General features: G+C 34.8%; 1 protein-coding gene across 1 annotated transcript in view; it reads left to right on the top strand.

Moving 5' to 3' along the window:
- COL21A1 (collagen, type XXI, alpha 1) overlaps positions 1 to 16,932 on the top strand; it is a 204,853-nt gene that overhangs the window by 18,905 nt on the left and 169,016 nt on the right. Inside the window, exon 3 of the mRNA XM_012002053.1 lies at positions 3,027 to 3,078. The gene's annotated coding sequence lies outside the window, so the exon portion shown is untranslated. The remainder of the gene's footprint in view (positions 1 to 3,026; positions 3,079 to 16,932) is intronic.

Genomic DNA, 16,932 nt, shown 5'->3' with positions numbered 1-16,932 from the left:
GTTTTGCATCTTTTTCTTTGATTGATATTTTTAAAATTGTCATTAAGCATTCTTGGAACATTTGAATTTTATGCCTCTGTAGTACTCCATCATATGGATGGACCAGCAATTACTTATTCTTATACTTTAGTCATTTGTTTTATTTCATACAAGGAGTTTTAATGGACTAAAAATCTCAGCCCTTGATACTCAAAAGCAAACAGTAAGCCAGACCAGGATCCATGTCCACTCACTCTGTTTAGCATCAGTTGCATCTCCCCATTACTCAAATCCTGGCACACAGTGGGTCCATATATTCACCTGTCAAGTAAGCGTTTTCATCTGTCCATACTTTTTTAGAAAATTAAGCGTAAATTTCATGTATGAACCATTTCATGTCCATACATGAAATTTATGCTTAATTTTCTAAAAACTAAGATGCTTTATATTTCTTCTACTCTACCCTCTAGCAAGAAAATTTGGTTTTCTTTTTCCTGAATTTTTTCAGGGAAAGACATCACCACCTACAAGATGTTCAAGCCAGAGGCTGGGGTCATTCTCTTTATCCTGTCCACTCCAATCAAATAGTCATAGGACCTGGCCCGTTTTAACTCCTGAATGCCTCTCAAATTAATTTCTGCCCTCACCATCCTTCAGGCCCTTACTGCCTCTCATTTGACTGCTGCCATGAACTTTCCATCTTCCTGTACACCATTCTCCCTATTGCTGCCATTGTGAGCTTTCTAAAATGTGAACCAGAATATGTTTCTGCTAAAAATCCCTCCTATAGTAAACTTCAAAGACAAAGTCCACTTCTCTTCACTGAATGCAAAAGGCCGTGTTCATGCTGTTTCCTGAGTACCTGTCCCATCATTCATTTCCTTCACCCCTCACCCCATTCCCACTCTCCATGAGCAGTTCACTCCATAAATACCTTTTCAATGAGCACATCTCGTTCTTTAGTGTTTTTAAGCATTTTCAGGTACTATCTTCCTGTCTTTTTAAGGTCATCTAGCAAATTCCTGGTTTGCCTTTAATTCACAGATCAACTTTACTTCCTCTCAGAGAATTTACCCATTTTCTCTCAGCCAGCCAGGAACTAGGTATTCACTCCACCAAGTTCCCAATACCTTGCACGTACCTCCATTAACTTCTCTATTACTGTACTGTAGTTACATATTTGATATCTTTCACAATAAAACCCTGTACTTGCTGAGGCCATCACTAGACTTTCTCATCTGTGTATCCTCAGTGCTTAGCACATTGCGCGGATAATAGTAGATGACTATACATATTGTTGAATGATAGATAAACAGACAAATAATAGTGGGAAAATATTTGTGTATTAAATTTTATCTCTTGATGATTCTTTCTCTTTCTTTTACAATCTAAACAACCAAGCTTCATGTATTTTTCATATCAGAACCAACTGTCAAGGCAGGATCTGAAGTTCATCTACTCTGAAGTGTAATAACTGATAAAAGTTTATGTCTCCCAGGGGAGTTTTTATTTAACAAGGATGGAATGCTTAATCTAAAGAAAGGAACCTTACTTAGTAGAATTTCCCAGAGGCTTAACAAGCATATGAGATTAATTTTAATTGGGGACTGCAGGTGGGACTTAGAAGTTTTCTTAATGGCCCATAGGCTTTGTCTAAATGTGAGACCAATTCTCTTGCTTGCTGGCTCACAGAATGAACTAGCATGTCGTATTACACAGCACAATCATTTTTGTTTCTATTATACAGCATAGATCATATGAACTTCACATCTGGTAAACATTTGTACATTGAACGTGCAGCTGCCAAGCATTGTGGTTTCTTGGTAACATCCCAGTGACGCTGAGTCAAGGTCACAAAACCAGCATTGCAGAGTTTTGGTGATCTGGAACTGTATCCTGCTTTTACTTATTGAGAAAGTTACTCTCTCAGTTCCTTTGAGGACCTGTCATGGCACCATTTTAAGTTTGGAAAATAACTTGGGCGATTCAAAGCCCATCATACCATTTGCGGCCTCCCGCTACGCAAGCCATCGCACAGAGATGGGAATCTTATCTACTTAAAAAAAAAATCCAAAGAAAGTATTTGTTAATTCTTCTCAGTGACCTGTTTTCAAAGTTTGATAGTCTCATCAAAAGTTTCATTGTCATACCAATGTAACTCCTCCCTAATTTAGTTTTATCACCTTGCACTGTTTTTTTTTACGGAAGTGAGGAACATTTGATTTTCATATAAACTGCAGTACTGAAGATACCAGTGCATTATACCATAAAAGCAAACCAAACAACACCATCACACAAACAGTTCAAGGTAAATTAAGGTAGGAAAATGGGGTTTCACAGTGTGACTCAAACTAGGCTTGCCAGTTAGCTTTTGCCTCCAAATGGAAGTCTAACATTTTGGTGTGTGGTTTATATTTTCAACATCCTCAGTGAATTCTGTCTTGAAAAGCCAGATACCATTAATAGAAGGGAGGAACTGGTTTATTTTATATTGATATAATTTATAAAGCTTTTAAAAATGTTTCATGATAGTTATTTCCCTCTGGGATTATGAAGAAGAGGGACAAATACCTATCTCTTGAAAGTTACAGTAGAATCATTAGTAGATGTGTTCATATACATTAAATGATGAGGAACATTTTGTAAAAAGTTACTTTGCTCTTCTTTCTAGAAAGGAATGATATAGCATTCCTATATTTCCAGGTGAAGAAAGCAAAGTGACTTTTGTTCGTATACACCTGACTGTAAAAACTACCCTGTGGGTAATTCAGCTATGCCCTATACTTATTTTTCTCCCTGATGTTAGTTGAATTAACAATTGGTAACATTTCTAATGTTAGATTTGAAAAGAAAAATTCAATATATTTGGATTCTTTAAACAATTCTCTTTACTATTTGTACTCTTGGGAAGAATATTTGAAATAAGGTGAAAAAAGGACATCACGAAATAGGAGGCATAATACTCTTTGTAACTTCCAGAAACATGTACACCACAATAAAGACAGGATGCTCTGTGATTAATTTATTTAAACACTGTATGCTTCCAGGGATCTCCTACCCAGGAAACAAAGCCCACAGGAAGACCATCACATAGGAATGGTAAAACATCACAGGCGCTTGGATGACTAGCTGTGTATAATTTTACCTTCTGCCATTCTAGAATTATTCAAACTTAATTTCAAAATATTTTTTGTTCCCATAATTATTGTGTTTCTTGTCTTTTTAAAGTAATTAATTTTTAAAAAGACTAAAAATATTAAAGGCCATGAATATGTTTAAAATTTGGAATCCTTTTGTTTTTATGCCAAAGTTCTCACCTGATTATTTTCTGATGTAGATTATTTTTCATTGAGTACCTGAAAATAGCACATCCTTTGGACAGGAACAAGCTGAAAATTTGCCCAAGTGGCAACCTGTAGGCAGACAAACACCAGGTCTCTGCTGTCAAGTACATTTTTGTTGCCTTCATTCCATCAGCTACTGTAGATTCCATCTGGGCTAGAGTAGAGCATTTAGCTACTTAAGGCTTTCAAGTTTCCTTACTGAGGAGTGAGTAGTAGCCCACTCAAAGTGAAGCTCTTTTTAAAAGAGTTCAGAAATTTTGAGTCATTCTATTACTCAGCAACAGGTGTTGGAATCAATGAAAACCAGTTGACCTAGTGGTTAGTTTCTTGATAGCTTGGGGGTTCTCAAAATGTTTTAAAGAAATGATTGTTTAGTACAGGAGCAGTTGTTTGCTTTAGTTGAAATCTTATTGTAACTTGCATAATGTTAAAGGAAAATGAAATGTTTTAAGGCTTTGTGGGGAAAAATTTTAAATTTGTGGCTTTGGAGGAGTCAGTGGTGTTTAAACTAATTTAGTGGTTAAAGTGATCATTTTTTAGAATTTGAGAAAAGGGAAATCTTTTCTGACTTTTTTTTTCCTGGAGGGTCAGAATTTTGTTTTTCTTTCCCTGTTTATTACACTTTAGTTTTATGTTACAATTTACACTGCATGCATGGTATCTTGCTGAAGAGCATTGCTGTTCTTTATCACCGTCAATTTAGAGAGAGGTAGGAGAAGTGGTTGGTGTGATTTGGTTCACTAGTTGTGATAGGTTAAGTAGTACTTTTTGTTAAATAATAGAGTTTAATTTAACTACAATATTTCAGCATATTTGTCCAAATTATTTCCAATATGTCATTATTTTCATTTAATGGCTCATATTGATGTGCTTTTTCCATTAAGGGACTTGGTAAAACAGAGCAATATCAGAGAAAGAACAGCCCATAATGTCAATGTTTTTGTTTTGATTTAGTTACATCTGCTGATTTTTGAAACCCAATCCTTTTTTGGTATTAAATATGATTTTTTAAAAATTCGTTTATGTCTCCCATGTTCCAAAAAGACTGTGAATTATTAAGTAGTATCACTTATTGACATAAGGTATATGGGTTTCAGAATGAGAAGCATTAAAATAGTATTTTTGTTTTAATTACATATAAAATAAAGTATAGACAATGACACACTTTTACTAAAGAAAATTGTAAGCCTCCACATTAAGTAATGGAATTCAGCTATACATGGCTATTTGTGCTCTTTATTTAAGAAGTGATTATTGTCTATCTACTATTTTTATGTCAAGAACTATGAGCCTGAGATTTTACCCTACTTGCAAGCTAACTATTCTGGTACAGTTTTATAGGTGTTGGCAGAGAGGAGACTGTTGAGTCAGGGACAAAAGACTTTATTGCTCTCAATTTCATGTTTGCATTGGTTGCTTTTTCCCCTAAGCCCTGTGGGGTGATATGGAAGGACCCAGATAGACGTTGTGTGCATAGTGGGTGTGTGTCATGGCCGAAGAACTCCAAGCTCAATAAATCCCCAGTCCTATAAAAAGGATACTTGTAAATCTCTCCAATGTTTGTACTGGAAAAAAATTACCTTTATTATTCCAGGCAGGAAACAAATTTGCCCTTATCCCAGGAGAGAGACCCTGTCTCCCAAGGCTGTAGGGGATGTATCTCAACATCTTTGGGAAAATAGGTGGAAATAAGATGCACAGAAAACTCCATGAGTATCTTCCAACATTTTACAGTTTAAAAAATCAAACAAAATGTAAAATCTTAATGCATGTATCAATTAATTTAGTTCTCATAAGGTGAAAGTCTTTTGGTGACTATCAAGATGAATCATGGTACATTTTGTTATTCTGGCAATATCTAACAATGTTACGCAACTGAGCATCTTTGATTTAAAGGTAGTTTACCACAAATGCATCATGCAAATATCATTCTACATTGCTTACAATTTTTATGTTTTTTTAAAAATTAATATTATCCCCTTACCCAAAACCCCAATGTAATAGCTGTAATTATCATAAGAAACATTTACTGGTGACTGCCAGAAAATTTTAATGTGCTTTGTTTGGCACATTAAACAAATGTGCTAAGCATGTAAAGAAAATTGCATAAACTTAGTACCTGAAGTTTTAGAAGAATTTAATATAGTTTTTAAATTTAATGATTCAGTTACTTGGAAAGGCAAATAAATAGGTGTTTCAGTCCATGTTATAGAATGAAGGATATTACTTATGGCATCCAAACAAAGCCTGAATAAAATATGAAATAAGAAAGTACAGTGTTTCCCTTCATATTAGAGGGACACTGTTGTTTCTCAGTGGGAAGACAAAAATAAACTCAAGACAATAAAGAGGAAAATAATATAGAAAAAAATAACGTGCTACTGTCCTCTCATCTGCTCATGTTACCATCAGTCATGGTAAGCCTGTCTTCAAATGAAAAGACAACAAATACATGAACTGATTATCCCAGAAAATAATGTTGGAAGAACACAGTTTATCCCAGCAGTGACTGGTAGAGTAACAGCAATAAAAGCTTATCCAGGGATTCCAATTGTTTAAAATTCTGAATAGAACATGGATATCTCTTCCTTTAATATACACTTTGTCAGCACTTAATACAAAAATAAATACTGAATGAGTCACATGATACTCACTGGTATGACAGCAAAAAATGTAAAAGGATGGTAAAAGTCAAGGACATAGATTAACCCACTCACCCTCCATTGCCAGAGCCACCAAGTCGGCTTTAGTTTTTTTGGAAACTGTGAGTACTAATCTGTGTGACTCACTTTGAAATTCTTGCAAACATTCCCTGGGAGTCCCCCCCTTTTTTTTTTTTTTTTAAGAATAGGAGCTTAAACTGAATAAAAAGATATCTGATTGACAACCTCATGAAAATCCTCTAGGCTGAAAGCCAAAGGATCTTTGTGTACATGATTTTTTTCTGAACCTTAAATGTAACCAGATGTATTTTCTTTTAATACTATCCTACTCAACTGATTTAAATGAATGATTTGTCTTCTAATGAGAAATCTGCGTTTCATCATAGAAATGGATTACATGTCTTAAATTTAATTACTCCCTAGAGAAGCAATGCCTCTTTTGTATTATATTCTTTGAATGTACTGAAGACTTATGTAACAATTTTATTATAGGCATGAAATATTACAGCTTTTCAGATGTATGGATGGAGAAACATGAAAAATATAACCACAATTATCATGTGAATGAGTAAAGTATAATAAAAATCCTCATAGACAACATTATTAACCTCCTATTTTACAGTTAGTTGCCTGTAAAACTAAAATAAAATAAAAGAAAAGGATAACACTTTTTTTTTGTTGTTGAGACGAAATTTCAGTCTTCTTGCCGAGGCTGTGGTGCAATAGCACGATCTCAGCTCACTGCAACCTCCACCTCCCGGGTTCAAGTGATTTTCCTGCCTCAGCCTCCCAAGTAGGTGGGATTACAGGCATGCACCACTGTACCTGGCTAATTTTTGTATTTTTAGTAGAGATGGGGTTTCACCATGTTGGTCAGGCTGGTCTCAAATTCCTGACCTCAGGTAATCCATCCGCCTCGGCCTCCCAAAGTGCTGGGATTACAGGCGTGAGCCACCACACCTGGCCAACACTTTCAATTTTAAAAGGACGCTGTAGTTCACGGCCAAAGAATGAAAAGCAAATATAAACCGTGAAATTGTGTGTATGTTTAGTAGCTTTCTTGATTTGCTTTTAAAGTGGTTTTTGGCAATACTTAATCTATTTCAAAAACAGTTCGATTCTGAAATAGAAGCAATACCCTGGAAACACTGATAGTAAAAGAATAGAACTATGTCAAACCTGACACAGAGAAGACTATCCAATAAATTCAAGTCTTTATAATATTTTATTTTTTATTTTTTAGAGATAATCTTGTTTTGTCACTCAGTGCAGTGGTGTGGTCATGGCTCACTGCAGCCTGGAACTCCTGGGCTCAAGCAGTTCTCTCACTTCACCTCCTGAGTCACTGGAATTGTAGGTGTGTAACATCACAGTCAGCTAACTTTTAAAAAATTTTTATAGAGGTAGGGTCTTACCATGTTGTCCAGGCTGTTTTAAAACTTCTAGGCTCAAGTAAACCTCCTGCTTTGACCTCCCAACATGCTGGGATTACAAGCATGAACCACCGTGCCCAACCCTTTTTAATATTTTAAACAAATTGAGCTTTTTACCTTATTGCCTTATTCTTTGGGCAGAGGATCGTGAACATGGTGGCTGATTCCTAGCCTGAAACCTAAGACTTAAAACTTCAAAGTCAGTTTCATTAATTAAGGTCTAATTATCAATCAATCCTTGAGGTAAGCCTCCATTCATTGACTAAATCAGTGATTTCCAATAGAGGGATTTTGTGCCACAGAGACATTTGGTCATATCTGGGAACATTTGTGGTTGTCACAGCTGGAGGTGATGCTACTAGCATCTGGTGGGTGGACGGATGCTGCAAACCTCCTAAAATGCATGAGACTGACTCCACAATAAAGAGTTAATGTGGTTTCAAATGCCAGCAGTTGAGAAACTCTGGAGTAATATACACAACAGTACACTTAATGCATAAAGAAGAACTACCAAATACCAATTAAGAAGAGGCAGATTTTTCCCTTAAGAATGGAATTGAATTGTGTAATGGAAAGCAGAGGTCATATGACCTCAAAGGGACTTTGCTAAAACTCTGGGCTCCACCTTTTTGTGACCAGCTTCCTTTAAATATCTCAGAGCCTCACTGTGGTCTTGTAAAATTGAGGTAACAGCATAGTTTCTCCTTCAAAGTCTTGTAGGATTAAATAAAATAATTTGTGTAATTGCTTAGTCTATTGCCTGGTTCCTATAGGATCTCAATAAAAGTCAGCTATTTTTTCAAAGTATGAGGACGAAGAAGAGCCTTGTAGCAATTAGAACTGTCTAAAGATAGGATGGTTTGTTTAGAAGGTAGCAAGTTTCCTCTTCTTGGATAAGTTCAAGTACAGTGTGGACATCTTGTGTCCTTCCGACTCTGTTATGAATGAATGGCATTCCATCATTCTTAGTTATACAGAACCATTCTTAAATAAAACATAAAGTTTTTGCAAAACATAAAGGTTTTTCACAAGTCTTAAGCAGTTAAGAAATTTTAGGTAAGAATGACACCAAATAAGCATAGACAACACTGATATTGTTCAGCAATTTTAAACTTCCTTGGTGTTTTAATACCAAATGTTGACTAACCTTTTGAAAACATATTCTGTTTGTTCCTTCTACTAATCAGTGTCAGTTATTTGGTTGGATTCCCCCAGGCTATTTTCTCTGCTTCTGTAGCACCAGAATTCTTTGTACATCTTTTTTGTATTATTGCCTGTTACAAGTCGTGGCTGGCCTGCCATTTATCTCTCCATATAACATGACATTAATTGTGCACTCTTTGTATGCCAGTACTGTGCAATGTGCTGTATATGTATTATGCCATTTGATAAGCAGGCAATAAATGTTAATTCAATGAATAAATATGTTAAGCATAAATGCAATATGATTACGCTTCAATGCATTACGTACCAATACAGTCTATTATTGAAAATTGAAAAAAAGATAAAATACACCTTGAGCCCACCCTACAAAAACTCTTTTTTTTTCTTTTTTTAAGAAACAGGATAATTTATAATAAACTTCCTGTACACAGTTAAGTGCCTTGATTGGAAGAATTGTGATTATTATATCTTCATAACACCACAGTGTTTATCAGGCATTTAATAAATAGAGGTATTCAGTAAATCAGGCACTCAATACATATTTGCTTGAAAAATGAATAAAGTGTAAGTCAGTGGATAGATGGGCAAAAATATTCATTGCAACAAGTCAGCTTCTTGACAAAATGCTATCTTAATTGGGTAATAAAATGAAATGTATCCTGATGATATCACAAAGGATAATTGAAGCATATCATCACATCCATCATCAGGATACAGTAATATGCTTCAGTTATGCAGTAGATGTTTTATTGCAGTATTTTTGTTAATTACAGTTTTGTAAACCAGATCATCTTTATTTATTTTAAATAATTTGAATTTGCAAAAAGTCGAGACGCTTGAAGAAATGGTAGTTGGTTGGCAAAAGGTCAGGTGAATAAGGCGAATGAAGCAAAATTTTGTAGCCCAATGCCTTCAACTTTTGAAGTGTTGGTTATTTGATGTGCAGTTGGGCATTGCTGTGGATAAGAATTGGGCCCTTTCTGTTGATCAATGCTGGCTGCAGGCATTGCTGTTTTCAGTGCACGTCATCAATTTACTGAGCATACTTCTCAGATGTAATGGTTTTGCTGGGATTCAGAAAGCTGTAGTGCATCAGACTGACAGACCACCAAACAGCGATCATGGACCACCAAACAGTGGTCATGACCTTTTTTTTTTTTTTTCTGTTTTGGTGCAAGTTTGGCTTTGGGAAGTGCTTTGGAGATTTTTTTGAGCTTGGCTCAACCACTGAGCTAGCAGTCGCTGGTTGTTGTATACAATCCACTTTTCATTGCATGTTACAATTTGATCGCGAACTGGTTCATTGTTGTTGCATAGAATAAGAGATGACGCTTCAAAACAATTATATTTTTGATTTTCACTCAGCTCATGAGGCACCCACTTATTGAGATTTTTCACCTTTCCAATTTGCTTCAAATGCTGAATGATTGTAGAATGGTTGACGCTGAGTTCTTCAGCAACTTCTCATGCAGTTGTAAGAGGATCAACTTCAATGATTGCTCTCAAATGGTCATTGTCAACTTCTGATGGCTGGCCACTGTGCTTCTCATATTCAAGGCTCTTGTCTCCTTTGCAAAACTTGAACTGCCACTGCACTGTATATTCATTAGCAGTTCCTGGGCCAAATGCGTTGTTGATGTTACAAGTTGTCTCTGCTGCTTTAAGACTCATTTTGAACTCGAATAAGAAAATAGTTCAAATTTGCTTTTTGTCTAACATCATTTCCATAGCCTAAAATAAATATAAAATGAGCAGTAATAAGACATTAGTAAAAAAAACATAAAGCAAGAAATGTGCATTACAATAGTGTATAACATAACCACATTTATTTAAGAATGTATTCCAGTATGAAATGGCAAATTTCAACAAGGCAAAAAATACACAATAACGTTTGCACCAACCTATTTCCATCTAAGAGGGAGCTGTTGTTTTATAGATTTATAACAATAATAAGCCATGTGGTGATTTTATTATACAGTTAAAGAGCAGCTTTTGATTCTAGGAAGTGTTGGGAAATGTACTAAGAACAAAACAATGTTATGGCTAACAACTTTAATGAATTTATTCGGTTGTTTTTCTTATTTATTTATTTATTTTTTTACAAAGCCATATACTTTTATGCTAGGAAATAATGTTACAGGACAGTTCTGAGTATTGAATATTCATCAAGTGCATTTTCTTTACACTTTGAAAACAAGATAATTCAGCAAAGTTTGACTATCCCCCTAATATTTCGTACCAAATTTGTGATCTATAAATATTTTTAGTGTATTCCTCTTAAAAGAGGGTACTAAATTGTATTTAGACAATTTTATACTACAGATTAAGCAATCTTCTCATTTGGAGACACAGAATTTTAAATACTTTGCATAGCATGTCATAACACTTGAAGCTCTTGAGGTTTCATTATTACATGTCATTCTCATATGAGATGGATTAGAATTGGCTTACATCCCCTTTTATATATGCAACCTCCAGCTCTCAGAGGTGCTTAAGTGATCAGGAGGATCACATACCTCGTGCTTTGCAGTTAGGACTGGAGTTGACTGGAGTTGGGATGGTTTTGCTCTGTGTTGAGGAGTGAGTGAAGTTTTCTTGATGTTGCTAGGATACCACATGTGGGTGGAAGCCTTCTTCATGTTTAAGCCACGCACTGACTCCTATAGGTTGTTTCTAGAGCAATAACATTATGCCTTTTCCCATTTTAAGGGAGACAGTGTGGTAGATTGGAGAGAACACAGTTTGGGGATTCAAGGCACTCAAGTTCTGATATTGGTCTGTCATTATAATTAATATTGGTTAGAATATTTAACCTTATTGTGCTTCAGATTCTATTGGCTAAACAACGAAATTGGGTTGGAAGGACTTTCTGGTACCTTTCAGTCATTGGGTTTGTTTATCTTGAGGAAAATTCTCTTTATTTTTCTATTTATAGGGAGTTTCTTATTGAAATGTATTTAATGCACACTCTTCTGAATTTCTGAGAAAAGTCATGGTTGACAGTGCTGTGGAGGGTGAGAGCCCCATTTGGGATGGAGTTCTGTTCAGACAGGTAGTTATCTGAGATAAAGCATTGATTTAATTGGTGGTTTTGTTTCAGATGACCCAGGAGTGGGAACCCACCAAGTTGAGTCCTCCTTATTTACTGGTCCAGTTGTTTAGACAGAGGACACCATTCACTGGAACTCATATAGTGTCCATTTACAGAAATTTTATTTAAAAAGCTAGCAATATACTTTTATTACACTTGAGAGTATTACTCTCCAACATTATTTCTTTTTATTTCTAAACTTAATATATTTTATAATTAGTACCGAAACTCTATACCTTAAAAGTGTCTTAAAAATATGGATTGGCCATATTTTTATAATGATTTTAACATTTGAAGAATATGTGCACAACTGAATGAGTTTGCTTAATACAGAAAATACTGTATTCTGAAAATACTGTATGTTGCTTTGGAACATATAATCAGGTCTTACCTTCTAAATATATATTCTCATGTTTTTAATTTTCAGAAAGAAATTATTCTGTTATCTTGTTATTTTAGAAATAAAAATTATACTGAGGTAGATGATCTCATAAGATGTTTCATTGTTTAAAAATGTGAGCAGGTATGGAAAAATCCAGCTTAGTGCCCATGTGTTAAGAAGTTTTGGCCTGAGTAAAAAGATATGTCAAGAAAATATCGCTTCAATATTCTACAGGTAGTTAGAGAAAAGCATTGAACTGGAATCTTCTCTTGGTCAGAGGCTGCGAATAATGTTGACCTAGCATTGGCTGTGTACAACTCATGAGTCTCACATCTGTATGATGTTGACCCTTGTCAAGAATTTCTTTTGATGATTCCCATGGGAATTATTTGGATAACAGAGTAAAAAGAGATGGGGCAGAATTTTCAGCATATTTAAAAGTTATCCTAGTATGAATTGGGCTTTAAAAGACTTCTTTGGTCAAAAAGGAAAGTTAGATGCATGCGAGCAGAAAAGGGACAAATTTTTGCTGTTTGTATATTTGGTTGTATCAACTTTTGGCTCTACTTGGTTCATACTTTCAAAGCTAAAATATGAATTTCCTAAAAATAAATTATCCAAAAATAATAATGTTGGTCCTCTCTGTAGGGTTGGATGTATCTGAGTTGGCTTGGTTGGTTGGAACATGGCCACTAATGCAGCAATAGGTCCCACATCGCAGTGAACTATATAGTGTTGCACATGTATTCTGTACACTTTGTCCTAGCCAGTCATTCCACTGATATGTGGCTCCAAGAGAAGTCATCACAGAAAGTGTAGGTGGATTAGCATATATCTATCACCATTGTGAAAAAATGAAACAAAATACCTTACCAGTGACAGGTGAGTCATTAAAATCTTTAATTGATTGCCTGTAACATGTGAGGAATTGTGAGGTTAGAGAATTATTGGCTTTAAACACTGCCCTCAAGGAACTCACAGGCAACTAGTCAAGCAATTGGAATATATACACATATACACATGAATTTGTAATACCTTATAGGAAAATGACAGATGACTGCTTGAAATTAGCAGATAATGCATTATAAGTATTCAGGAAAAGGGGATTCCTTTCAACCATAACAATCACTTGTTTTTCCACTCATGCTTTTGCAAATTCTGCTGTTAAAAATTTAAAGGAAGGGAAGAAAAATATTTAGTTAGCTCTTACAGTTGGTTAGAGACTGTGGAAAGTGCTTTTATGCCATTTTACTTAGCATTTTACTTAACAACCCTTCAAGGTAGATGGGGTAGATTTATCCTTACTTTGAGAGAGGAGGATAGTAAGATTCAGAGATAATTAAGAAACTTGCTTTAGTCACACAGGGAGTGAGAATTGAAGCATGTTTTAACTGAAAACCAGTACTATTTCAACTATGCCGTAGTTTCTAGCAGTATGTGCAGGAAAACGCAAAAGTGCCTAGATTTGCGCAAATCTCCAGAAACATTTCCATCTTGATCCATAGTTGCATTGCCAGGTGAGGATGACAGACCCTTCTGCAAGTAGAGGGAGTGAGTCTGGAGTGGGGAAGGTGTCCAAAGAGAACACAGCTGCAGGATTAGGTGTCCTACACCTGTCTTTGAAAAGCGGATATTTGTGGTAAGTAAGGATACAGAAGGAGAGAGATGCTACCCATACTCTCAGAGATATTATTGCAATAGGTTGAAGATTCAGCAGGAGGTGAGGAAATGGAAGGAATCAAATGACGACTTCTATCTTATCAGGCTTTGCCATGAGGGGAAGGAAAGAAAGGAACATGCAAATAAAAGAATCAAGGGAAGAACAATACTTTAAGATTAAGTGTCAAATTTCTCAGTTTTGAAATTGCCTGTCACACATATATAACATAGGAGGTTAAGCATTTGTGAACATGGTTGAGAGATAGTTATTGGATGTGATGAAGAGCTGACCAAGGTTATGTGACTGGACAGTTTTAATTTCAAGTTGACTGTTCAGCTATATATTAACCTGCCCTTTGACTCTTTTTATTTGTTGTGCCTAAAAGCATTGAGTCACATAAAAGAAACTTACATGAAGTAAAGTCAAAGACTGAAGCCAATCCTGGGTTAACAATGAAATGCTTAAATAAGGGTAAAAATGTTTAATAAATGGAAAACATAAGACAAAAATCTTTTAAAAATCATTAATATAAAATATAACCATTTTGGTTCTTATTTTTGTTTTGCCTAACAACCATATGCCATGATCAAACGGATTTCTAATTTGGAAAAAATGTTCTAAATGAAAAAAAAGAAAAGTGGCCTTGACTGTTTAGGGTAGAATGTTGAGTCTATTTTGGTTATCATGATTCACTAAAAGCTATTAAACCCACAGACTCTGCTAGTCTGTAATAGAGGAAATCCTTGTCCCTGTTCTTTCTCCAACATTGGAATCAGAGGATAACCATACTCTAGATTCTATTTATTCTGGCACAACTTAGTTCATTGGATTTGTTTCCAATTTAAATGATATTTTTGCCAGGTGAAGTTGGTAATGAAAAGGAATTTTAAAATATGTATTTAATTCAGTGAGATGCTTTTCACATATTTAGCTATCATTTAGAAATTACATTCATGATAGGATGGATAAATATTTTAAGTTGCCAAATTTATTTTTATAGTTGAAATTAGCCCAAATTGCCAACTTAAGTTGGATTGCAACAAACCAGTTCAGGGTTTCCATGGAAACATGATTTCATCCCATCTATGAAAACCATTTTGTGTTTTCTCCTTTATCATGGAACTTGAAATTCTGCAATGTTTTTCCTGTGATTCCTGCTCCAAGAAAAAGAAAACAGGTTTCCAATTATACAAATATTCACATTTAGCTTATTAAAGTCTAACTCCAAGGGACATTTTAATTTAGAGAGATAGACAATGGATATAGCCTAAAGTCTTTCCTATTTAGGTACCACTTTGTGTTTTTGTTATTTTTGTTTTTATTTTTAAATACTTGGGTCACCCTCCAGTTGCAATTGTTCTAAGCTATGTTAAATTCATACTTCTAATATCCCTATTATTTGGTGTTTAGCTGATTTAGAAATCTTCAGTGAAAGAGCTGTGACATTCTTCATTTTTACTTTCTCCCATGCCTGGTGCAAATAGGTTCTCAGTAAATATTCATTGAATAAATGATGCATCTGACATTTGTGTGCCCTCTGTGGGCTTAGCACTGTTAAGGGATCTGTAGTACACACACACACAAATTTATATAATATACTATTTTTTCTGTAAAGGAGCGCTCTACAGAGGGAAAATAATGAAATGTGTGTGCTTGATACTTACTATTTAACCTCATATATGCCAGAGTTTACTATTTCGTTTAATCTTTACAACAATCATTGAAGGGCCAGTGAATTATACTGACGTTTTCAGATGAAGATACTGTGGCTAAGCAAGGCTAGGTAAGTCGCCCATGAGAGTGATTGTTGGGCCAAGGTTTCAATACCAGCCCAACATTGGCAAGTACACTTGCTAGTTGGAGAGACAAGTCCCTCCACACAAAGCAATTAGTGAACTAGGAGGTATTATTGTCTGTGAGGAGTTCAGACAAGGAAAGGTTATGTGGATGAGGGTAATCATGGATAATGTAAATGAAAATGTCACTACCTAATGAGCTCTATACCATATACTAATCAATACTACATATTTGTATTTTATCTATTGAAATAAAATGTCTTGGCTTTTGGATTTGTTTATTAAATGTGTACAATTTTTTTTGAAAAGAAGACTATGAAATGGCATAAAGATACTTTTGTCATAGAAACAACCAAAGGAATACGTGCAAATTGATTTATCATAGAGTCACAGAATATCAGATTGGTCAGTCCTCTACTTTTTAATAGAAAAGAAAACTGAGTCTAAGATAGCAGTCACACCTAATTTTTTCTTTCTCTCTTGCTTAAATTCATATGGTGGCAGAATCAGGCAAAACTCAGTCTTCCAACATCCAGTCTAATATCCTTTAAGCTGTGTAATGCTTTCACTCTTTCATTTGTAGCATAGGTACATATTAATGAATAAAAATAATTATAAGAATTTTGAGTATTTATCATTCATTTTTTTCATACTCCAATAAACTATTATATAAACATGTTGTGGTGAAAACCATGCATTTCACATCCTTGTGCAAAATATTCTTAGAGATCACTGAGATGTTAAGTGCTGTATTAAGTGAGGTGAAAATGATGCTCCATATCAATTCATTATCGATTTTTCTGTGCCTTTTCCTTGGTTATATTTTGTTTCTTTGCTGACTCCAAGCTATAGTTTTTTCCTAGGTTTTCTCTTGGGTTCCATGTAAGTGTTACGCACTTTTGTTTTTCATGTTTAGTTGTTTTCCTTGAAAGGGAAAAGTTTCAAGTTTAGAAAGATAATTGTAAACATTCTTAAATGCTAAGTCCTTGTCAATATGTCGTTATTCTAACACTAGAATTTCTCCTATAAACCTAGAATCCCTCAGAATAGGAATAGGTATTTTATTGGTAGCAAACCTATGCTATAAAATTTCTTATTAAGTAGTATATATTCACAGTTAGAATAATATTCTTTGGGGAGGGGGCTGTGTTCCTGATTAGCAATTAACATTAAATAATATGTATCAATGGTGATCTCAGGATAGCAATCATAGAACCAGGATAATTCAAAATAGAAAAATAATGATGCAAACTTTAAAAATGAACCAAATTAGAGAGTACAAATCAATTGTACAAGGCTCCAACGAACCATAATGCATTTCTAGGAAACCCTCTAGTGTATTACGTATACAATTTGAATATAAGAAATGTTAATGAAGTACTTAGCACTAATCTTACTTGCCCTTCGTCTTCTTTTTTTT

The sequence above is a fragment of the Mandrillus leucophaeus genome, unplaced genomic scaffold, assembly GCF_000951045.1.
Source record: "Mandrillus leucophaeus isolate KB7577 unplaced genomic scaffold, Mleu.le_1.0 Scaffold676, whole genome shotgun sequence".
In the NCBI taxonomy this organism is placed as follows: domain Eukaryota; kingdom Metazoa; phylum Chordata; class Mammalia; order Primates; family Cercopithecidae; genus Mandrillus; species Mandrillus leucophaeus.
The sequence above is the reverse complement of the archived record's forward strand: the minus strand, read 5'-3'. Positions and strand labels throughout refer to the sequence as shown.